At 38.9% G+C, this 24,888-nt stretch overlaps 1 protein-coding gene and 1 non-coding gene across 3 annotated transcripts in view; one reads left to right on the top strand and one right to left on the bottom strand.

The window, feature by feature from the left end:
- Positions 1-24,888, top strand: part of SYNPR (synaptoporin) — a 304,031-nt gene that overhangs the window by 217,546 nt on the left and 61,597 nt on the right. The gene's annotated exons all lie outside the window — the stretch shown is intronic.
- On the bottom strand, positions 7,036-7,134 carry LOC116637267. The gene has a single exon (XR_004300451.1). It is a non-coding gene; the product is annotated as a U6 spliceosomal RNA (small nuclear RNA).

A 24,888-nucleotide genomic window follows, 5' to 3' on the forward strand; every position in this document is an offset into this window, starting at 1 on the left:
GAGAACTAGGACAAACTTGTGCTTTCAAGGCCTGCCATGCGGACCCAGACAGGGACATGTCCGGTCTGTGGAGATGAGCCAGCAAGTTCTTTGTCCCTCTGAGCATAGGCCTTTTATCATCTGCAGTCCCATCTAAATAGCTTTCTTAAAGGATAAAATGTATTATCAGGACCTAAGAAGCAACTTGTAATTATGAGCTCTCCAATGGACTCATGTACTATTTAAAAGCACCAAATGAAAAAGAAACATATGAGGTTTCTGCCCCTTAAGCTGGACCCTGGAGCCCTGGATGAACTTACTTTTAATGTAACAGTCTCGTATTTTTTCTTCACTTTTAAAATTACACAAGTAATATATGCCTTTGTACAATATTCATACAATACAATTAAGTCAAAAATGAAGGCTACCTCATATCAGCCACTCCAATTCTATTATCTGCAATTCTAGATGTTTCTAGACATATATAAATACGTATGAAACATACACACACACACAAGTAATTAGGACTCTTTAAATTGTAATTGAGAGAAATGCAATTCAAAAATGTTTTAAACAGATGGGAGGAATCTCTTCACTTACATAATCTTACTGAAGTGAGGTATATTGGTTTCAGGAATGGCCAGATCAAGGAGCTCCAGCAGGGTGATTTTAATTTCTCTCATTTCTCTATCTCTTGGCAGTGCTTCATTTTTCCCTCCTCAGTGGGCTTTCTCCATGTGTTAGAGAGGATAGCTATCTGCAGACCTGGATTTACTCCAGATTTGGGACAAAATAATGCCCACCCACCAATGTCATTGTCATCCCCTGAACCTACAAATATCCTGCCTGACATGGTAAAGGAGAATTAAGATTACAGATGGAATTAAAATTGTTAATCAACTGACTTTAAACCATGGATGTTATCCTGGATTTTCTGGGTAGGCCTGAAGGAATCACAGGGGTCCTTAAAGGTGAAAGACGTAGGTAGCAGAATTAGAGTCAGAGAAGGAGATGTAATGATGGTAGCAAGATTAGAGAGATGTTATGTGAGAAAGATTTGAACTTCTGTTGCTGGATTTGAAGATGGAGGAATGGGACCATGAGCCAAGGAAATGGATGGCCTGTAGAAAGAGCTAGCTGGATGAGGCAAGGACATGGATTCTCCTAAAGAGGCTCCAGAAGGGAACACAACCTCCCTGACACCTTGAGACTTGTGTCATACTTCTCACCTACAGAATGATGAGATAATAACTTTGTGTTCTATTAGGCCACTAAGCTTGTGGTAGTTTGTTCTAGCAGTCATAGAAAACTTAATCAGAGCCTAACAGGCAAGAGACTTTTTCTCCTGAAAATCCAAATTTTAAAGATCTTTGGAAGACTTCTGACTAGCCATCTTGGTTTTCACCCCAATCTCCATCCCATCACTGTGGTTAGCAGATACTATGATTGTCTAGTATCTGTGTCTTATGGCACAGAAAGGGGATTGAGAAACTGATTGGCAGTCCCCCTTCTTGGAATCACATTACTGACATCAGAACAGAGAAATTCCTTGAAAGGAGGATTGTGTGGGTTTGTTGTTTATAGTCTTTTTTTTTAATGGGCTAATGACATGTATTTTGTTCTATAATCTGCTTAATTATCTTTGCAAAATATTTTGGAGATATTTCCATTTCAATTCATGTAGGCCCTACTTTGTTCTTTTTAGTAGCTGCATGTTATTCCTTTGGGTAGATGAACCAAATTTATTTAACCAAGTCTCCTGTTAATGGACACTTAGTATGTTTCCAATCTTTGCTTACAAAGAAGACTGAACACTGTATCCTTCCATATTCTCTCTGCATGTTATAGGACTTTTGTTTTTGCTCAACATTGGTAATATGATGGAAAGAGAACAAGGACAAATGTAGTAGGTTGAATAGTACCCTCCCCCTCCCTGCAATATGTTTACATCCTAACCCCCTGTACCTGAGAATGTGCCCTTATTTGGAAATATGGGCTTTGCTGATGAAATTCAATGTCTCGAGATGAGATCATTCTGGGTTTAGGGTGGGCCCTAAATCCAATGATGAGTGTCCTTATAAGATACAGGAAAGGAGAACACACAGAGACACGGGGAAAGGCCATGTGAAGATAGAGGCAGAGATTGGCATGATGCCACTACAAGTCAAGGAATGCTAAGAATTTCTGACAGCCACCAGAAGCTAGGGGAGAGGGATGGAATAAATTCTCCCTCAGAGCCTCTAGAAGGAACCAATCCTGCTGATACCTTGATTTCTGATTTTTGGCCTCCAGAATTGTGACAGAGTAAATTTCAGTTGCTCTAAGCCACCCAGTTTATAGTAATTTGTTATGGCAGCCCTAGGAAACTAATACATAGGTTTTGAAGGCAACTGATTCTCCTGTATGCCTTCCTTTGGCTTGTGACCAACTCCCAATCACCTGGGAAGACAGAGACACGGCAAGTCAGATCATATGAAGCTGTATAGCATACAGAAGTTGTTTTAATTTCTATTTCTTGTGAACGTACTTTGTGAATTTCATTTTCTAGTGTCATTTTGTCTAAACAAATGACAAAATTAGTTTACACTTCAGAGTCAGCTCCCAATGGATATATGGAAGGGAGGCAGATCCAGTGGAATACAAGAGGCAAAGCAAAGTGAAGGCTTAGGCAGAATATTTCTCCCCAGTGATCCACAGCATCAAAGACCTTTAATGGTTGTGCATAAGAAGAAAAAGTAATAAAGCAAGGAGGGAAGGAAGGAAAGAAAGGGGGGCAGGGAGAAAGTGAGGAAAGAAGGACAGATGAAATAGACCATGATTATGACAAGTGAGGAACCTTTGAATGCCCCATAGGGCATCTTGCAAAAATGAATCCCTTTATATTTAATTCATAAACACAGGTGAAAATGCTCCTACAGTTCTTGGTGTCCACTGCAGTGATGCAAGCTGGCCAGCCCACAACTACTGTTCAAGTCAGATATCAGAAATGCAGTGAGCAATATTCCAAGCAGAGAGCTAGGAATCTGATACTTTTTGGTCAGTATAGCACCAAAAAAAAAAAAAAGGCAATAAGGCTCTGTGCCTGCAGGTATGATCAAAGTACACAGGTCTATGTTTACTGCCTTGCATTTTTTCTCATCTGCCTTCTGACATGTGTGAATTCGGGGCCAGGAAGCTTACACTTGGTAATGGGCAGCTGTATTTTAACTGCAGGTCTGCATGTTTTGGTAGGGAGAAAAAAAAAAAAAAGATGTTGAGATGCCTGTCTACAGGATGGGCAGGTATCACTGCACACTTTTAAACCTGTTGAAGGAAACAGAGTAAGTCATAGAAAGTCACGGAAAATGGAGCAACTCTTAAAAATTTCTACATCTTACGCCTACTGAAGTGTACCTATTTTGGCTTTCGACTTCCCAGCACATAAATGGCCTTGGTTCCTACCACTCCCATTTCTGGATCCCTCCCCTCATCGAGGCTTATTGCAAATACCACTCCCCTTCTAACCTGGAAAGAACTTCAAGGGAACAGCTCACACATCTTCATAAGTTGGAATAGTTAATATATGTTGTAGGAGGAGGCCATTTGGAGCCAGTAATCAAGTGAAGAAGTAAACCAGTGTTCACAAGAACTGTATCAACCAGGTTCCAAATAAGCTTTTTTTATTTTTCCCCCCCCTAAGCATTTTCCCTGAGTTCCTGATGAATAACCTTCTGCTCTTAGGATGCCTGAGACTTGCCCTTTTGATAGCCTCAGATGTGCTTGTTTTCTCAGTGCATTTAAATTTGATCACAGGGCAGGGGCTGGCTGTCTTCTATGGCTTCCCCCAAGAATGTGAGTCTGTGATGTATGTTTAATGTTTTCCCTCTGTCACAGAGATAAATGTCATCAGTAATTCTGATTGGCAGGCCCCATGTTTAAGGCTTGTGGAATTATGTGAGTCCCAGGGCCATAGGAATTGTTCTTCCTTCAAATATCTACAAAGCATAATTAAGTGGATTAATGATGTGGGGTTCTAGAAGCAATATGGTTTTGTAAAAATTTTGAGCAGCTTTCCCTTCCTCCATTTCTACTAATTTTATCATTCTTTTTTCCCCCTTCTTTTTTTTGATTTGTGATTTTTGCTTTCAGCCCTCAAAACCTCTATGAGCTTATTATGGTATTTCCTTGCACTGAATGTCTCATTTGGCCCCTCTCGTTACTACCCCTTGGTTGATTTCCTCTCCTCAGTATCCAGAGGCCCCCTTGTGCTTCTCAGATTAAATCTTCCACTCTTGTCATTGTCCTCCTCACTTTGCTTAATTAGATAATTTCAGAGACAGCTTTGAAGGCCCTAGGTGTTACTCCAGTGCTAAATGGGATAGTTATAATTATTATCTGGAAGACTGACATCAATATCATCAGCTTCTCTCTTCTTTTCCTTGTCCTAGTCATCTGGGTATGAATAATGAAAACAGTCTTTTCTTAAATGGAAAAATTATAATATAGTTATGTTCTTTTTCCTAAGTTGCCTGTTAATGGAAATTGAGGCATATCTGTGTCCTTTTGGCCTGTGTAAAGGAATAGAGATGGTTAGGACATGGTAATACGTATTGTGAATGATCAACGTCTTTGATTTTTTTTTTTAATGATTTCTGTTTTTATTACCAAACCAACAGAAACTTGTTGTAGAGAATTTGGATAATTCAGAAAAGCACACAGATAAAAAGACATATCATGTGTGTTTTCACCTTACAAATTTTATGTGTACGTATGTGTGTGTATGAGTCTATTATATTGATATTAATTTATTTTTACACACAAAAAGGGTCAAACTGAACATTTTTTCTAACTTACATATTAAGCTTAATGCATTGTGGACATTTAAATTAATTTTTTTTACATCAACATGACCATAGAGCCCCCCTTTATACAGATCTAACTAGTCCCCTATGAACAAGTATTTGGGTTCCAATCAATAATTAGTCCAACAATTAATTGTACTAGTATAAACAATGCTGCAGTCAACATCCTTTATGCATAGCCATGATAGTTTTTTTTAAATAATTATTTCTTCAACAAAAATCTCTGAAGTTAGATTTGCTGTTTAAAGACATGAAATTTTAGTGAGTATTAGGTATACAGGAAAACACCCACCCAAAGTTGAACTAACTCATGCTGTTGTCTTGGTTTGGGTTAGAAGAGAACACTCCATGTCAAAGAAGCTCTTTCCCAGTCTTTGCTTACCTTGGACAACAAACACGGGATTAGTTTTTTTTCTGGTTACATATATTTTGGAAATGTCAAAGACCATGACCTTTCCTCCCTTCTAAAACTCCCTTCTAGCACTCAGTTTTGCGGTTTAATATGTCAGAGCAGAGTTCCAAAAACCATGATTAGTCTGCATCTAACTTAGTTCTATTTATCTTCTCTCAATTTTTTTCTTTCTTTTTTTAATATCAGTTTGGTATACATTTGCCTTTCCAAGTGTTGTTAGAAAGCAACTTTTCTCTTGTTTTACATGTGATTCATGTTTTCATTAGAATCCTTAATGTATTCAAATATTCTTCTCTTTTTACCTAACAATATAATATATATTATCTATGGGATGTCATTTAAGCTCCCTTGCAAGATCTGTTTATAAAAGCAAGACCTATTTGTTCAGGGAAGTTAACATTCTGACTCAAAGGGAAAATACCTGAGGGTCTCAGAGGGATCTACCTACGTGTGTCTAGACTGAATTCTGAAGTAGAATTCTGACATCTCTAGACCCAGGTGTTTTATAAACCAAACAGTGGACTGGTTGAGCTCATATCCATAAACTGAGAACTCTAACAAATATGAGGTCACTATGGCATAGGGGGTAAAAGCACAAATGGACAGCTTTAGAATCAGTCTTACCTCAAAGTCCGATTTTCCTTTTCGTTATAATGGAGAGACACTAATATTTATTTGGAGAATCACTATGATGGTTAAATGAGCTGATATGCTTTCAAGTGCTTTATAATAAGGTGCTTGGCACATAAATTATATCTCAATGTATGATCATGGAGGAAAAGATATTTTAAGAAGCAGATAAAATCTATATTAAGTGAATTTGTACTGGAAACGCATAAAAGGAGTATAAGAACAGATTCTCCTAATATAGAAATCAAGGATATAATATCCTCTTTTTTTCTTTACTATAAAAAGTGCTAGGAAGAATCTAGAGCCTTCCTAAACTCAATTTTAACCAATTAGCAGCAGAACTTCTTTACTTCTTACAGAACCATGCCCCTCCCCATTTGAGAATCTAATAAAGCTTTGAATTCTCGATAGAAATATGCACATTCATGTCACATTTTGCAATCTGGGACACCAACCTATACCAGGTGAAAACTGCCCCCAAACATAAAGATTGTAGGCCATACTTTGATTTATCTGAACAAAGTCAGAAAGGAGCGGTTGTGGCCACCTTGGGGCTGCAGATGGATATACCTGACTTCTGAGCTGGAGATTCGTCATTACCATATGCTGGATACATTCTATGCCCTTGAGTACTCATAACATAGAAAGAAAGACAAATCAAGAAATAAATAAGTACGGCGCAGTGTGGCAAATGTGACAATAAGTGCGTGTACTGAAAGGAATGATTTCATGGGGGTGGGGTACAAACCTCACGAAAATGACTCCTACTTCCTCTGATTTCACAAGTACAGCAGTGGTCCCAGGGTCTTTCAGAATCTTGGGAGATTCAGTGGATCACGTGGCATACATTGTGTCAATATCGAAGTCCCAGATTAGAGGGAACTCACAGAATCATGTTCTGTCCCTCTAAGTCCATCCCCCTTCTCTATAGGAGATACATGGAGCAAGGGAGTGTGGGTGAATGGAAGCTTAGCAGAAGATATGCCTTCACCCTTTGCTTGGCACGTGTGAGCTCATCTGTAATATACTAAAATGTCTATGATTCCCCCACCAAACCTTGAAATCTCTGAATTCTTGATTCCAAATATCCAGAGGAGGGAATGGACACATTTCACCTTGCACATACAGCCTTGTTTATGGAGGGCTCTAATAGTGTTCCAGCCCTGCTTATTCAACGAAGGGTTCTAACTTGTATGTCATCCTTGCTCAAGGGCCATGCTAATCCTCTCTGTATCCCTCCCATTTTAGTATATATGCTGCTGAAGTGAGCACAAACGGCTCTAACTTGGACAAGCAAGAAAGAAAGGATACTAAGAAAATGGTCTGATCATTCAGTTACACTCAAGTTATATGGGAGCAAACTTAGGGTGATTTCTCCTACTTCCAAGGGCATTGCTAACTCCGTTTGCATAAGACCATTGCTGACTAGTATTTTCCCTCACACACACCTAAATTCCAATCATTGCCTTAGCACCTGCCAGCCTTGGGCACATTATGTAATAAGTTAACATGTACCGAATGCTGACTGTATATGTGGTAGTGTCCTTAGTGTTTTACATATGTGGACTTGGCCCACCCTCCCAACATTGTGAAGAAGAAATAATAATAATAATAATATCATTAGATGTTGCTCAGGATCACACAGCAAGTGGGTGGAGTTGGAAACAGAGTCCAGGGTATTAGCCCCAAAACTCGTTCCCTCATGCACAAGGCCATGGTACCTCCAGAACAGCAGGTCAGTTTCAACGTTTGTAAAAATGGGATGATGCTGACCATTCTTCAGGGCAGTGGTAGGATTAAATAAGATTGGTTTTGGCAATCAAATAGTATCAAATAATAGGGTCCCTGGCCATGAAGGGAATCTTTCTGGAAGAACCCACAGGTGTGGAAGTCAGGCTGGCCACCAATAGTGCACTGTCACACACCACTGATCGTGGCAAGTGAATCCACAGTGCTTTTTATTTATTCTCTTTTTCTCATCTTTCTGCCTTCTGTTCTCTTCTATACTACTTGCAAGTGTCTGTTTAAGTGAGTTAAGATGATGGCATTTCATTTTCTTGTGGTCTTCATTTCTGGCTATGTGGATCATTTTTAGTCAACAAATGAGTTGGCTTTCCCAAAACCGCCTGGGTTGACATTTTTCATTTGAATTGCAATATGCTCTTCCAAAGGTGAATGATCAGAAACTATTGTCTACAAGCCAACAATACACTCAGAGGCAGAGAGCCAATACAGTTTTCTTTGTTGCTTTAATTACTGTGTGTGCAGGATCAGGGGCACCAGATTATCCAGGTCCCAAATAAAGATACACAATCTGGAAAGCAGAAGCAATATACACTTCCTTCATTCCTTCATTCCACAGAGGGTTAAGACATGTCTGCCTTGTGCCAGACGCTGTCCCAAAGGGGTTCAGAGTTGAGTGAACTAGACAGAGTGGTCGGCATTCTACCCTTTAGGTCCCATAAAATGCTAACCTTCTCTTGGAGACAATACTGCTTGACTGCAGGGTTTGGTCGTGAACCAAGTAGGATGTTCTAATTAGAAGTCCAAAGGAATCTTTCCTCAGATCTTCACTTAACCAATGATGTTACTTCCTAGAGTTCAATAGCATGTTCCAGAAATGCCATTCCTTTCAGAATATGATTCAGACTCATTGTCAGCATTTGTTTCTCCAGAGGCAATCAGGAAATCCTTCTCAAAAAAGTACAAGTTTGACAGGACCTTGAAAAAAATGGGTGATTTCAATTGGCAGAAATGGGAGCCAAGGCATTCCAGACAGAGGGGACACTGGAGTAAAGCCAGGCAGAATAGTAGCTGCAAATAATTTGGGAAAATGAGATCACAGGGCACTATGAAAAAAAATCTGTGGGCTTTACTGGAAAACTTATGTAACACTTCCTATTTGCCTGCTTTCATGTATTGTGTCCATGTCCTCACAGAGAGGAGCTTCAGGAAGGTATTTCTCTTTCCAAACAACCAATCTCAAATCCTTTTTCTTTCTATAACAAAAATATCTGGAAAACCCCATCCTGTCATTTCCATTGTAAGCACACAGACAGCAATCAACTGCTGCCCTAGATTTGCATTAAAAGGATGCCTGACCTTGATTAAAAATTCCAGTAGGCATCTGGGTGGCTCAGTCAGTTAAGCAACTGCCTTCAACTCAGGTCATGATCCCGGAGTCCCGAAATCAAGCCCCACATTGGGCTCCCTGCTCAGCGGGGAGTCTGCTTCTCCCTCTGCCCCTCACCCCGCTCATGTTCTCTCTCTCTCTCTCTCTCAAATAAATAAATAAAATCTTCAGAACAAAACAAAACTCCAGAGAATGATGGTATTGCTTGCCAGAGTCCTGAGCAGCACTGTGGATAGAGACCTGCTCTCTATCAGCACCAAAAATCCAAATAAATCTACCCTCGGAACTATCAAAAGCCCAGCCAAAGCAAAAAGGCTCTTGATGCAGTCCTTCAACTCAAGAGCGAAAGTATCCTTAAAAAGAGATTTCCCCTGATAGCCAAGTGCATAAGCCTTCCTACTCCCTCTCCCCAGCAACCTCCTGATGGGTAATTAATGTCCTTTGCATGGCAGTATCCTGCTACTTTGCAGTATTGTGCCCCCCATGTGTGAAGCTCATGACCTCAGTGTCCATTTTTAAAAGTTAATATGATTTAATGTGGCACTCTATCTTCCCAATGCACTTCAGAGTTAACATCCTACTTAATTTTGTCAAAGGTCTCTGTCTTGAGTTACAGCCTAGAAGAGAAGATTCTAGGGAGGGCTTTATGATATTAAATAATGCATAGAGAAATGAACCACCCTTCCCAGTGGTTCAGAAGCTCTTGCTGGTCCCTAGCTCCCTTCCTACATGCTAATATCTGATTTTGATTTTGAGAAAACATCCACTTGGAAGCTAACAGCAGGAGAGAATTATCCTCTCCCTACCCTCCCTCCCTCTCTCTCTCTCTGAATTAAAAAAAAAAAAATCCATGGAGTCTCCCGCTTGATCTCCCTTTGTCATTAACATCTCATTTTAAACAAAAGTGTGTTTCACAGAATGTTAATGGATGTTACACAACCTCAATTTGGAGCCGAATAAACTTTTGGGAAAATGGAGTTAAACAGTTAAGTAGGTATATTTACTGAGGTCAGGTGATAAAGCCTTTAATGGTGACTCTGTACTATTAATATTCAAGAGGGCTATGTAATTTGTAGCATTTCCCAAATTAAGTGTTTCCATGGAACGCTTTTTTGATGTAGTGTTTGGAGAGACATGAGTTCATCAACTAGTGTTGAAATAGCAAAAAGAGGCCTGTCTCTGTGACAGATGCTCAGATGTTCCCCAGGAGAGTTATGATTGTTGACTGAAAAACCACTAGGTAGGTCAAGTCACAGGAGTTGTGTTCAACCGGGAGGAGAGGTAGGAGATCTCCGCACAATTTCCAGTCCACCTTCTCTCTAATTTTCTCATGTATATAATGGGGAATAATAATACCTACCTCTCCGAATCGTTAATAGAATTGTTCAGATGACTAATGCTCAGCAATATAGCAGAAGGAAGGGAAGCATGCATTCAATTAACAGTAGCTGGTATCCCAAGGTCCTCTAGGAGAGTGTTTCTCAAATTTTACCATGCGCATATTCTCACTGGAGTTTGTTACAATGAAGATTCTGATGCAAGAGGTCTGGGATGGGGACTGAGATTCTTTGATCCGATGCTCCTAGTTTGAGGACCATAATTTGAGAAGCAAGCCTTTCAGAGATACAAAATGAACCAAACAGAGTCTCTACTTTTAAAGTAATAATATGGAGAGAAATTAGACATGCAGTGAGCTAGCTCAATGGCAAGCAAAGGCTGGTACAAAGAAACCACTTGGGAGGACAAGGTTATTCTCACTCACACTAATTCACACTTGCTCTCAAGGGGAGTCAAAGCTGACTTTGAATGATGAGCAAGCCCGGAATCCTGGGTCCTGGCTGTGCCAGAAAGGAAACACATTCATGGAGGTAGGAAAGCATATAGCTAACTTAGGACATGCGCATAGTTCTAGGGAGCCCCGAGCCTAATGGTGAAGAGGAGGCAGGTGTACAGGGGTCCATGAACCTGCATGTCTGTGTCACAGGTATCAACAAAGCACAGGATATGAGAGTGATAAGCAAATGTATTAGTTTCCCAGAGCTGCTGTAACAAAATCCCACACACTGAGTGGATTCAAACAACAGAAGTTTATTATCTTCTGGATAATCTGGAGTCTAGGCCTCTGAGATCCAACAGGACCATGCTCCCTCTGAAAACTGCAGGGGAATCATTCCTTGCCTCTTCCTAGTTCCTGGTGGTTGCTGGCAGTCTTCGGCATTCCTTGGCTTTCAGCTGCCTCACTCCAGCCTCTACTTCCCTCATCCTGCAGTGTTCTCCCTGTGTGTCTCTGTTTTCATGTGGTCATCTTCTTATAAGGACACCAGGCCATGTTGGATTAGGGGCCCACCCTACTCCAGGATGACCTCATCTTAACTAGTTTCCAAATAAGGTCACAGTCTGAGGTATTGGCAGTTAGGACTCCAACATATATACTTTTGGAGGACCCAATCCAACCCATAATAGCAAATCCGTATGCACTCATTGGGCCCAAGCAATCTCCTGTGCCCTATCAGATAAACTTCAAAAGTAGCCTTTTCCCCAGTGAGCATTGGGAATAGTGACAAAGGTCTCTAGGACATTCTGAGGGATCACAGAACTAAGCAGAAAATTTGGGACACTGATACTGGAAAAATAGGGCAGCATTAGAATTCCTAATGAAGCCTTCTTTCCTTTTTCTGCCTATTTCTATAGGAGGGTTATGTCATTCCCAAGGAGCTTCTGGGAATGTGAGCCCCTCTAGGTTCCTCACTAGTGTGTGCACACACAGCAGGGTTCAGTAAACCAAGGATTTCCAATGTCTTTCTCCCCAGGTCAGTAAGAAGCAGTGACCTTCCATTCTTTCTCTTTTCTCTTGCCCAATGGAAGACTAATGTAAACACTGTCCAGAATGTGAATTTTGTAGGCAGGCGGAGGGGTCATTGGGCAACTTATTTGATCAAATTAAACCACTCTCTTAAAAAAACAAAACAAAACAAAAAAATGGAACTTTTAAAAAATAAGTGGCTTTTCCTCTTTCAATTATATTCTCTCTGGCTGGATAGATGAATTCATTGTCACCTAGGTACACAACATTTTGTGTTCCAAATAATGCTGCCCTCTCACATCTTAGAGGTTACCAGCATGAAAGGAACATTTCATGCAAAATCCCTACAAGTATGGCCACGAGCAGTAATAAGTTTTTCAAGCCTGTTCTGTCAGACTGATTGTCCGTCCTAGATTAATTCAGAGCACCCTTTCTCTGCTAAAATGAAGAAGAAATTTGGCTTCACTATGTGGGCAGGAAAAAAGGAAGATGTGGACATAAAAGAATATGAAATGAGTATCTTTTTCAAGGCAGCTGAAAACAACTTGCAGGTTCTATCCTTGCTACTGTCTCCATTTAAAGAAAAGAAGCCTAAGCAGCTCCTAGGAGCTGGTAGTTAATTTTAAACCATATTTAAAGCTTGCTAAGAAACACAGTGGCCCCAATATAGGCCATGGTCAGTTGTCATTTAGTCCCACTGACTAAAAAGATGCAAACACCAGACCCCAGACATATTAGGCACAGACCAGCAAGGTTTGACATCCATATTTTGTCCGTCCTGTCCTAAGCAATTTAGTACATTGCCCAAGAAGACATAAACCTTGGAAACTGTAATATGCCATGCTAAGAGAAAATAAACTAACTTCTACAGGTCAGGCTTAATTTTGCAAACTCCATTTCATGGAGATAATTGGCCACTGGGCACTTACAGGAGGATTAGTTAGCTTGAAATTTCATCTCCTCCCCTGAAATCTTCCCCAATCCTTCCAGCCTGAATTAATCTTCCCTCTTTGTGCTCCTTGAGCACTTGATCTGTACCTCAATTATAGCTCTTATCACAGTCTCTATAGCATTACTGTTATTTCTGTGGGCTTTATCTCCCCTAGTAGACTCCAGGCTGTCTAAGGAACAAGACCCTGTCCTAGTCATTTTTGTATTTCTAGCATCTAGGACAGGGCATGGCAGGTCCTCAATAGATATTTATTGAAGAACTGAAGGATGGAAGTGGAAGAAGGATTTTGTGATTTTCTCTATCATTATCAAATGTCACTTTCTCCTATCCTACAAGGTCTTAATAAATCCTTTGAAGGAGAGTTCTGGAACACTTTAAGAGATTCTGGGACTTAAAAGGAATAGGAGAATTTCAAGGGAATTTAAGGGTGAGCCTTTGGGGGAGATTAAAAAAGTCAACAAATACATATGGAAAACTCACTTGTGGAGCCTACTTCTTTTGGAGGGTCTGGGAATGGGCAGGGCTGGAGGCAGACTTTGTATCACTGAGAGTTCTTGAAATTGCAGGTAACAGAAACTGCCTTTGAGTAACAAAAGTGAAGTCATTTATTGGAAGGACATAGAAAAGAAAGGGAACACTCAGGAACCGGGCTTAAAAAATACAGGAAATGGGGCAGTTCAAGGCACATATACAGTAAAAATGAAGGAATGGCTTTAATTCATAGTTCAGTCCATGTGTTGCTATAGGCATGATTCAATTCAGCCCTTCATTCCATCCTTACATCATGTCATTCAAGGTCCAAAATCCAGAAAAATAATCTAGTTGGTCTAAGTTGAGTCATATATATTACTTCTTGGCTTGGGAATGTCCCTTCTGTAGAAGAAGGACAATCCCCCAAAAGATGTGATTCCCCAAAAGGAAATCAAGGTGCTATTAGCAAAAGAAGGAAAAATGAGTGCTTGACAACCAAAATGCAGCTGATGTCTACTATGGTCTTCCCTTAGAAAATATCCATATTAGGAAACTACTTTAAGAAATAAAATTATATTATAACTAGTGGGAAAGATGAGACACTAGAAAACTTTTATTTATCAGTAAATTAGAGCTGAAATTCAAGTACAACACATTTGGACGTGTGCTGTCAAATATTTTATCCACCATGCTTATTGCCCATGTATTTTAGTTTTTTTACCCTGTTAAATTGCTTAGAAAGCCATCTTTTTAATAGAAAGATGAAATGAACAGCCTTGGAAGAAGTCAGCAAATAGTGACTAAATCAGAAATTAACTGAATTTCTGCCAACCCTTTTTTCTGCTTTTTCATGTGAGTATGGAACCAAGTTATAGCTAGGAGGAAAAATTAACAATTTTTTCGTGAACTATCTCTAAGAATTACTTATTGTCCTTTTCCAGTTTCTCACTTTAACATCTGAAAATTACATTTTGTCAACAGATACTTTTGAACATTTCCTACTAATACTAATGGCTAAGGCTTTTTTTTTTTTAAGTAGGTTCTGAGATAATATGAAGAATCTCAATACTTTCCTTATTGTTCCAGTATAGGATGTTATACCTAATAATGGTTTATTAGTCCAAGCTTTTTAAATTCTTCTGTGTATCAGATGCTCTACTAAAATCTTTACATGTGTTTCTTTTTTAAAATTTTTTTATTGTTATGTTAATCACCATACATTACATCATTCGTTTTAGATGTAGTGTTCCATGATTCATTGTTTGCGTATAACACCCAGTGCTCCATGCAGAACGTGCCCTCTTTAATACCCATCACCAGGCTAACCCATCCTCCCACCCTGCTCCCCTCTAGAACCCTCAGTTTGTTTTTCAGAGTCCATCGTCTCTCATGGTTCATCTCCCCCTCCAATTTCCCCCCCTTCATTCTTCCCCTCCTGCTATCTTCTTCTTTTTTTTTTTCTTAACATATATTGCATTATTTGTTTCAGAGGTACATGTGTTTCTCATTTAATATTTATAAGAACTCAATGAGAGTATACTCTTGGTATTAGGAAACTAGGAGTCAAAGAAATTATGTAACTTCCCCAAGGGTGCACAGTCAGTAAATGGCAGACGTAAGGTAAAATACATAAATTATTGATGTGGAAAATGAATACACTACACATACATTCATATATACAGTTACAGACATGGTTATTAACCTTAGAAATTAATTTCTGAAGCATTTAGATTACCTATCCTTACAAAGGGTAGGTCCTCAATAAATGCACATTAAAGGCAGGAATTTATAATGTGATTCTAAAAATATAACTTCCAGGAAATTTTTGTGGGTAAGGAAAAAGATCCATCAGCATAAAAGTACTTTTTAAATAGAATATGATGATCTGTTATTTCAACTCTGAAAATGATTTTCAGTTATTAAATTCAGATAGAAAAATAATTGATTAATTTTTTTTGACCCTTGGGTCTTTTTTTCCTCTTGAATAGCTTATTAAAGGCAGTGGTGGAATGTATTTCTCTGTCTATTTTTAAAAATCAGAAGAAAATGTGGTGGGTATTGGCATACAGGTAAACATATAGACCAATGAAATAGAATTGAGAATACAGAAATAAACCTTGACATATACGATCAATTGGTTTTCAACAAGGGTGCCAGCCATAGTAATGGAGAAAAAATAATCTTATCAACAAATGGTGCAGGGACAACTGAATACCTGCATGCAAAAGAATGAAGTTGGACCTTACCTCACAATGTATATAAAAATTAACTCAAAACAGATCATAGACCATGTAAAATCTAAAACTACAAAACTCTTAGAAGAAACCATAGGAATAAATCTTTATGTACTTTAATCAGGCAGTGGTTTCTTAGATATAACATTGACAGCATAAGCAATTCAAAATAGATAAATTGGATTCCATCAAAATTTTTAAAAACTTCTCTGTTTTAGAGGACACTATCAAAAAAGTGGGAAAAAATAAAATTTGAATAACTTAGATATGTATAGTATCTGACAAAAGTAGTAACTGATACCTCTTATTCTATTTAATGAATTATATAATGATTGGACTGAACAACATAGTCTTGAGTCAAAAACATCGTGATATAATAAAGAATTGAGTGATTTTTCTACTGTGATTCATAACGTGTTCAGGAAAGAAGTTCAAAATTAGAGTCTCATAGGGCGCCTGGGTGGCTCAGTTGGTTAAGCGACTGCCTTCGGCTCAGGTCATGATCCTGGAGTCCTGGGATCGAGTCCCGCATCGGGCTCCCTGCTTAGCAGGGAGTCTGCTTCTCCCTCTGACCCTCCTCCCTCTCATGCTCTCTGTCTCTCATTCTCTATCTCTCAAATAAATAAATAAAATCTTTAAAAAAAAAAATTAGAGTCTCATAATTATTTTTTGAGTACTGTATCATCTTTGGCATAAATGTATGGCTCTTAAATATGATTATTTTGAAAAATAAAAACATTTATTTGAAGCTTAAAAATAAACAAATGAAAGTGAAAAGACAACCCACAGAATGGGAGAAAAATCTTCTAAATCACCTATTCAAAAAAGGACTGCATCTAGCATATAGAAAGAACTCTAATGACATTTATATATAGAGAGAGAGAGAGAGAAATCTCTCTCTACAAAACTCTCTCTATATAAAGAACTCTAACAACAACAAGAAGACATCTCAGTTTTAAAATGAGCAAAGGACTTACATAAACATTTATCCAAAGAAGCCATACAGATAGCCAAAAAGCACATGGAAATATGCTCAAGATCACTAGTCATTAGGGAAATGCAAATCAAAATTACAATGAGCTATCACTTCAACTCCATTAGGATGGCTGAAATAAAAAAGACAAACAATAACAAATGCTGAAAAGGATGTGGAAAAATTGGATCTCTCGTACATTTGCTGGTGGAACTGTTAATAGTGCATCCACTTTGGAAGACAGTTTAGCAATTTCTCCAAATGTTAAACATACGATTATGTTAATGTTAAGCCATATGATCCAGCAATTACACTCCTAGGTGTATATCTAAGAGAAATGAAAACATACATACACACAAAAACCTATACACAAATGTTCCTAGCAGCATTATTCATTATAGCTCAAAAGTGGAAACAACACAAATGTCCACCAACCGTTAAATGGATAAACAAAGAGGTATAGCCATATGATGGAATACTATTCAGCAATATAGAAGGAGTGACATGTTCAACAACATGGATGAACCTTGAAAACATTATGCTAAGTCAAACAAGCCAGTCACAAAATGCCACATATTGTATGATACCATAAATATCTATAATGCACAAATTCATAGAAACAAAGTAGATTAGTAGCTTCCAGGGGTTAAGGGATGGGGGGAATGGAGTGTGACTGCTAATGGGTGTAAGACTTCTTTTTGGGGTGATAAAAATGTTCTGAAATTAGATAGTAGGTGTAGGTTGCTGTGTGAATATACTAACCTCTGTAAATACACTAAAAACCACTGAACTGTACACTTCAAAAGGATGAACTTTAAGGTAGTATATTATGGTTAATTATATTTCAATAAAGCTGTTGCTTAACCATAAAAACTATGGTCAGCTATTATCTCTCTGAGATGGTAAGTTCGGGGAATGATTTATAGTTCCCCCAAACTTGCTATTTTCATAGATTTCTATAACTATCCATACACTCTATCCTTTGTATTCAAACTTCTACCCTCACTCCAATCCCCACTCTAACCCCTTTCCTGCTGTGCAAATGTCTTAATCATCTTTCATGAATTGGCTCACAATTCATCTCTACTATGAAATCTCCCTGAATCCCTTATTCCACCTTGAGCTGCATTTATCTGAAGATTCAGTGGAACTCTATATACATATTCATTCTAGCACAGATCATACTCCATGGTAATTATCTGTTTATGTGTCTGTCTACCCATTAGTGTGTAAGCTCCTTGAAGCATTTATCCTTGTGTTTTGAGGCATGGCACAGTGTCTGGCACATGGTGCATACTTAGAAATGTTTATTGAATGAATGAATGAATGAATGAATGAATGTTTAAAGACAGAAAACTAAAGAATATCTCCTAGTTGAAACATCCTATGATGTCAGGACATTTTCTTATTGTAGATAATGTCTTAGATTTAAATCTTAAATACTTTTGTGTGTTGAATTTAAACTGTGGAAATCAATGCTATAATGAGTAAATATTTGCCTTCTAGATATGAGATGCTAACTCAGTCCATAGGATAAGCTAGGCTTCCTAAGAGAAACAAGTAATTCTTGCCACATGGAATACTCTTGCACAATTAACAAGCTACATTGCAGGATCCTAAGACATTTCACTGGAGCATGTAGCCTTGGTTGTCAATAAACCCAAGATATTTTAAGGATTGAATCAGGGTCTATTGTGGAGGGAAATAGAGCCTGGGAATAAATTTTATCCAGATTACTGTCCTTCCAAGACAATATCTCCCTGCTCAACTACTTAAGCTTACTGTGGTTTGAAACATCTGAATAAGATTATCATATGGACAAAAGGATTAAGAATTTACAATGAGTTTTGATCTGTAAGACTTCTTTGATGCACAAATCCAAATACTTAAGCAGTTGATGGCATCCAAGAGATAAGAAACCACCATCAGTGAAAAAAATAGACCCCCAAAAATTGCCCTTACAGAGTTTACATTATAGAAGGTGAGGAGATATAAGGGAAAATATAAGGGGGTAGTAATTCCAAGCAGAAAGAATAATTAGTGTAAAGAGAATATATTTGGTGAATTGAAAGAGGCTGGGGTGACATAATGGACATTAGACAGCAGTATGATAATATTCCCTGTTGTAGATAAATTTTTGGTCACAGTTCTTCATTCCCTTACCCCAACAGTATTTTGAAAAGCCACCTTTGCCTTAATCTCACAGAAACAGCACGTATTTCCTTGGCTCACTGATGTTGAGTTTGGCAAATGACTTTCTTTGGTCAATGGAAGGTGTGCAGAAGTGATGGTACGTCATTCCCAAACAAGACCTTAATGGGCATGGTATGTCCCTTCTTGCCTTCCTATGCCTCTGTCATCAGCAAGAGAAGGCCTCCTTCTTGTAGATGTGCCCCCCTTTCACCCTAAGCCCTGGAATGATCATGAATGAAGCAGAGCTACTGTAGCCAATGTATAGACACAGTGTAAGAATAGATAGTGATGGTTTTAAGTCACTGAGTTTGGAGGTGGCTTATTACGCAGCATTATCACAGCAAGAGTTAACTGATACAGTCTTCAACCCTAATCTTACACATTATTTGTATACCTTTCTATTGTTCACCTTTTTAAACATTGTCTTGTTCACTCTACAGTTGCCAAATCATTTCTGGAAATGGCAGGGTACTTGTAAATCATAAAACAAACACGAGCCTAGCTATCTGTATTTGGAAAGAATAAACCATTTGTTAAGTTGAAAGAAAGCAAAGGCCTTTTCTCTCTTTTCCACTTCTTCCACTTCTGCACCAAGACATCTGTTTTTTCAGTAACATAGTGTGAAGTTTTTGCATTATTGAAAAAAAAATACACAACTCTGTAGTTGGTAGTTTATATTTTGGCATCTTTGTGTGCTAGTACAGTCATTCAATAGATGGGTGATTCCTCAACAAAGTAAAACCCACCAAGTAAAGTGTGAAGTCACTTTTATAAATAAACCCAATTTATGGCTCATTTTCACAAGTTAAAATTCTGAGGCTAAATTTTCCAAAATAAGTTCAAGCTTTTGTGCATGTGTATCCCAAACTTGAACCTAATATCAATGTAAATAGCAAATTAGTCTCATCAGCTGTAGTGAGAAATAATGATAGAGCTTCCTTCTCTTGAATTTAAATACTAAAATTTTTCTCAAAATATATCATTTATTTACCAAATAGTTACTGGGTGTCAGGACACAAAACATGCCAAACAATACAGAGCTACAAAAAAAGGAGTGTGATCTGCCTTAAGTAAATATATCCTGAGAAATGACTTTCTTTGGGACCTGTTCTTAATTTGGATTCCCCCAAGGCAGACCTTTATGTGTGAGGTGATCCCAGGAGGCACAAGCAAAGAAGTGGGCAAGTTAGACAGAAGAGAGAAATGCCAGAAAGAGAGAGAGGGGAAAGAAGGAGGGAAGGGTGGGAGGGAGGGAGAGAAGGAGAGGAAAGGAGAGGAAAGGAGAGGGAAGGGAAAGGAGGAAGGGAGGAAGGAAGAAAGGAAAGAAAGAAGGAAGGAAGGAAAGAAAGAAAGAGAAAGAAAGAAAAAGAAAGAAAGAAAGAAAGAAAGAAAGAAAGAAAGAAAGAAAGAAAGAAAGAAAGAAAGAAAGAAAGAAAGAAAGAAAGAAAAAAGAAAAGAAGGAAATCCAGCCACTATGGGCAAGTGAGACTCAGTCCTGCTGGGGATCCTCTGAGAAACTGTGAGGAATACACCCAAGAATCCTAAGACCAGAGAGCAGGGAGGCTACAGCATTTACCTGCTGACTTTCATCCTCCAGTGTTTGAAGGCTGCATCCAAGTGGTTAACTCCCATACACCTCCATCTGTGCCTAATTGCCACAGAGAAGGCTTCCTTGGACCAAAGGCCCTCAGAGAGGAGAGGTAAGGTGGGAGGTTTATCAACATCTGCAACAGCTGCCTAAAGTCAGGTGGGCCAAGGAAACAAAGTGCAGGGCATCACCTGTGTCTGCTACAGGAGCACAACTCTTTATTCCATCAGGCATAACCATAGTCAATATTCACTGATCACTTTGTGCCAGGCACAATGCTAAGCCTTTTATGGCTATCATATTATTTAATCTTTGCAACAACCCTGTGAGGGAGATACTGTAACTATCATCCTCTACAGACAAGGAAATTAAGAAGTTTGCCAAGGTGACAAAGCCCATAACTGGTGGAGATTTGAATGTGAGCAGTCTGATTAAAGGGCCCTGCTCTAAACAACACTTTACTCATGAAGGGCAAGGCACAGAAAACCAGGGCAACAGTAACTCAAAGATGGGGAAAGTACTGAGGCATGTAATCCTCGGGGAAGCCTTCATGGAAGAAATACACCTGAGTAATACTTTAAGATTAATTAAGTAGAAAAGTGAAGAAAAAGAAATGAGCCTGTGCATGATAAGGTGGGGAAAGAGGAAGGTGGAAGGGGGCTGTAACATAATGGACATGAATTCAGCAAAATACCACATTAGAGTGTACACAGAGTTGGTCCTTGTTATAAGGATAGGCATATATATTACTGCATGTAACTCTATGTTCATTCAACATATATGTATTGAGCCTCTGTGTCATACTTGGCATGGGAGATACAAAGATTAGAAAAATGAGAAACAGACATGATCTTCTAGGGAAGAGACCTACATGGTAGATCCATGTTGTTTCTGTTTTCTAGTACTGGAATCCTTTCAATGAAGAATCCATTCAGTGATATTTGTGTGGAGCGCCATCTCCTCTTACACCCTACACGATTCCATATGCACTCACACATGAGCATGCACATACTCACATATATGCACACACACCCTAAGCACCTGACGACAGCCTGACCAATTACAGCACCCATCCCCTTGGCCTCAGTAATTGGTTTAGATATGGACTCAGTGACCTTATTTGGATTTTGCTATTGAAGCTGGGAGTTGGCTTCTGATGATCAGGGATACTGAGCAGGTAAGGTATGGGTGTGAGGCTGTCATCTTGCCCAACCATGTAGAGCAAGATTAAAGCCAAGCAGAGGCAAGCGGATTTGAGGAATGGACAGTGTCCTGCCAATATTTTTTTTTAATTCTTGGGGTCAACCTGACAGTAAACAAGAGATACATCTTATCTCAAATTTTTCTAGAAGAAACCCCCTTGATTGCACATGGAAGAAGAAAAGGAGATTGGTTAATTGAACTCTTCTTAACATAGCTTCTTATAAAACTTGACCAACCAAAGATGCGGGGTTGCAATCTATTCTCCTAGTCAATCTGCAGGACACCAGGATGCATGAATCCTTTCTACTGACCTGATTCATCTACAGGCCATCAGATCCACTGAATCTTTACATAAGTGGGATTCTGAAATAGCTGTGTAAATTTCAGATGGAAATTTGAATAGGTTAGTTTTTCTTTGATTGAAAGAGCCAAACCTGTTGAGTACTAAATCCTGCTAATTGTAATCCTCCTTTTATAAAACTGTCTCTCTTCTCACTCATTCTCCTAATCTACTTTGGTTCATGTTTTTTGGCTCCAGATCCAGACACTGAATGTTGGCATAGGTTGGCCAAATTTAAAATTTCTTTCACAAGATTTAGGAGCCAAGAGAAGCTAAACATAGAAATGCAAAGTTAAAAATACTTTCAGAAAAGCATGCTTTTGAATCAAGCAGCATATCCAGTGTCCTGATATAAAATAACTACCTTCTCAAGAGGGTACTTGGAATGAAAATAAAAAACTAGAGAAATGGTATGAGGTAGCAGCAAAGAGGGAGGGTAAATAGAAGAGAGAAGAAGAAATTGATTTTATCAAACTTTGATAGGCCAGTGGGCATATTCTGTAGCTGATGCTTGTTCAAGATAAAGGATGAAGTGGGCCTCTGTTTCTATCTGAGATGCTCCAGTCACTTGTAAAGCAGCTAGATTAAAGTCAATTGAATCAATAAATACTTTTGAGCACCCGCAATGTGCAGGCACTGTGCTAGGTGCTAGGAACACAATAAGGAGCTAGACTCTCTTTGTCTCTTTCTCCACATGTTTTCTTCTGTATTGGCCTCCTTATCCTGGAGTAGGATCCAGTATGCCTATGTTCGATTTTTAAGCCCAGGAGATGAAACGTAACAATTCATTATGTCTAGATCTGAAGCACAAACCTGAAAATCAAGGAACTGTTCAGAAAAGGAAAAACAGGTGCCAAGTAAGCAAAAATATCAGATGTCCACTGCACGGGGATCCCCAGACAACCTGCTGCAAATGTCCCCACCTGTAGGCCTCAGTATGTGACTCCCTTTTAGGGATGAGATAAAGGATGGAGAGGTAGTGTTTATAGTGGATAATCGTTGCAATAGACCATCTAAGTCTGACCACTCTTGTCCTGCCTCTAGTCTGAGAGACCTTGAGAAGTGAAATGTCAAAGACCAGGGAACATTCATAACCTGATAAAGGCTTCTCCTTTCTGGATCATGCATAGACAGTCAGCTGGTTAGAGAATATCTAGGTAGTGCCATCTGCAGTTCAGACATGAGCCCTTATTCAGGTTTTGCTAAGGATGAGTTGCATGCAATAAGCTACCCAATAAATATCTGTTGAATGAAAGCACTGCCTGTGTAAAATGGTGAATCAGGCCATGCATGACCGTGTTAAGCATGATTGAGGACTACAAAGAGCTTCTTATTTGTGTGGATTATATCTATGAATATTTACCATATTAGAAATAAAAACAGAAATTTGTAAAATATAAGAATGTGCAAGTAGCCATTCCATTAGCCATCAGAACAAAGACTACACCCCACAACAACATGTCGCTTCTGGAAAACTCCACTGTACACTTGTGAAAGAATGAGTGTGACAAATAGCATCTTAGTGTTTTGGTTTGAAAGTAGTGTTTCTCTTGTGGGCCCCCCTGCAAGGGCTTCAGATGTCCTCAGGGCTCTCTGAACCACAGTTTGAGGAATTCGGATCTAGAGTTTTCAGAAACATTATTTCTAAGAAGCTAAACAAAAATACTGCATATAAAATTACTTGTAGGATTTATTTGTAGCATATGTCCACATGGTTTAGACCTTGATTTTTAATTATCAGGAGAGGAAGCTAGATTGAGCTTCTGTTCTCTTCCCTTCAAATATTTCATGAATCAAGAGGAACTGTAATCATAGAAGGGTTTTTATTTTTGTTTTGTAGATCTTCCCAATGATTAAATACCATTTTTCTGTTTAAGACCTTTTTGACCCTTCTATGAATAGATTGGTGTCTTTCCAATCAAATCCTTGCTAAACCTTGTATAGAACTGCCTTTCATTTAAGATTTGCCTGAACCAGGGGGATTTATCAGAGGCAGAAGTCCAGGAGACTGGCTTGGATAAGCAGGCAGGGGTTGAGCTGACACAATGGAGGATTTACTGAGACCGCAAACATGTGTATAGACTCTAACAGGTGAGGGAAGGAAGCCATCTCTTTCCTTTTCCTAGACAGCTTGAAGGATTAAGTCTCATTCTCAATACTAGCTTCACTAGGGCAGACAAGGTGAAGATGGCATTGGCTTCAAAGTTACCAAGTCATTCCCAAAGAATTTTGTTCCAGGTGGCCCTGAGGGTCCCAAGGTTAATTCCCAACTAAAACCAAATATGCAAGAAAACCATTTCCCTAGAGCCAATTTTCCAAATAATCATTTTGCTGAAAGATAGATTTTTCTCTTTGAAAATATTTTCACGGTATTAGCTGCACAGGGCCAAGCCCTCTACCACACTCCCAACCCACACACTCACACACACATACACACATACACACACTCATCTACATTTTTACCAGCCTTCAAATTAAGGAACATCTTCAACTTAAGACATGGTAGCAAAACAGCTGGAGTAAAACCTCCTTGACAGTTTCAGTTTAATTGATTATTTGGCCAATTGATTTTTCAGCCAATTAATTTTTAACAAATTAGTTTTTCCTATCAACGATTCTGAAAAATTTGCATAGCTCCTTTCCTCTGTGGGCATATATGGAACTTACATAGATGAGCCCCTGAGAAAGGCTGAGGAAACATCTAGTCTGCCAGAGATGCATAAAGCATTTGTTGGGAGGCAAAAGGAAGAATACACCACTGTGCAATGAGAATCCCTCTGGACAGACCAGTTGTAGTTGATTGACTTCCTATATGCTCAGCCTCTGTCTCCCCATCAATAGGGTAGGGATAATAATGATTATACCTCTCACAGCTCTGGTAAAGAGTAAAGAAAAGATAGCATGTAAAGCACATAGTTCAATGGTTAGCACAGAGACAGGGATCAATACCTACTAGCTGTTATTTTTAACTATTATCATTAATGACAGAAAATAGTTCCTCATAATGACACTTTCTCACCTCCAGGCCTGGAGCCCTCACTTTTCCAGCTCTCTAGCCACCATACCCTCTCCAGCCTCATTTAAATATCATCTCCCCCAAAAAGCCTTCTCTGGTCCCCTAGACTAGCTTAGGGCC

This window comes from Phoca vitulina, unplaced genomic scaffold (assembly GCF_004348235.1).
Source record: "Phoca vitulina isolate PV1807 unplaced genomic scaffold, GSC_HSeal_1.0 scaffold13, whole genome shotgun sequence".
Taxonomy (NCBI): domain Eukaryota; kingdom Metazoa; phylum Chordata; class Mammalia; order Carnivora; family Phocidae; genus Phoca; species Phoca vitulina.